General features: G+C 44.9%; 1 long non-coding RNA gene across 1 annotated transcript in view; it reads right to left on the bottom strand.

The window, feature by feature from the left end:
• The window catches only part of LOC112484037, a 5,819-nt gene extending 5,373 nt beyond the window's left edge, over nt 1–446 (bottom strand). Inside the window, exon 1 of the long non-coding RNA XR_003047874.1 lies at nt 334–446. This is a non-coding gene — a long non-coding RNA (uncharacterized LOC112484037). The remainder of the gene's footprint in view (nt 1–333) is intronic.
• Nucleotides 447–844: the final 398 nt, after the last annotated feature.

Below are 844 nucleotides of genomic sequence, written 5' to 3'. Positions count from 1 at the left end.
CCTGCCTTCCTTCTCTCCCTCTTTTCTTTCCTTCCTTCCTTCCTTCCTTCCTTCCTTCCTTCCTTCCTTCCTTCCTTCCTTCCTTCCTTCCTTTCTTCCTTCTTTCCTTCCATTCGTTCTGTCTCTGTTTCTGTCTTTGTCTCTGTCTCCCCCTTCTTTCTTCTCTCTCTCTTTTTTTCTTTCTTCATCCCCAATGCTCCCAGCTTTCTCTCTCTATTTCCCTCTTAATTTACACACAAGAATTTGACAGTTTGATTAGGTAATATGCAGTGGTAGGGCCAGCATTTAAATCTACATCTATATATCTATAGAGCCTCTTCTCTTTCTACTCACCATGCGACCACCAGAGTGTTGAGCGGGGACTGTGGTCTCAGTTGACTAAATACAGTCATAGGCACAGAGGGTGCTGCATAAATGACCAATTGGCAGACTTCTGACAGCCTGGTCTTAAGCCAGTGACCCACAGAGCTTCTTGGGGTTTGGCACCATGCCTGGTATGACTTGATCCTTTAACTGTTTCTTTCTTTTGTCAGCCAACCCCCTGAGGGAGCCCTGTCTCCTTCTTGAAAGTCTGTGCTGGAATCAGAGGTCTCCATGAGGGTTCCGGAAGCCCACACTCAGTGCTGTGGTTTACCCTGGGAACTGGCTGTAAGGTAATGCTCTGAGATCAGTCCTTCCAGCTCCCAACTCAAAGATCCACAAACTCCAGGCTCCCAGGGGTTTTGAGCTGCCAGTTATGATGAAATATTAGCACAGAAGAAAATAATTTTTTTCTATTTTGGGTTTCTAATCAAGGCAGCATGGTTACAGGATGATTTATGTACTTGTAAGTATTTTCAAAAAG

The sequence above is a fragment of the Pteropus alecto genome, unplaced genomic scaffold, assembly GCF_000325575.1.
Source record: "Pteropus alecto unplaced genomic scaffold, ASM32557v1 scaffold226, whole genome shotgun sequence".
NCBI classification, from domain to species: domain Eukaryota; kingdom Metazoa; phylum Chordata; class Mammalia; order Chiroptera; family Pteropodidae; genus Pteropus; species Pteropus alecto.
The sequence above is the reverse complement of the archived record's forward strand: the minus strand, read 5'-3'. Positions and strand labels throughout refer to the sequence as shown.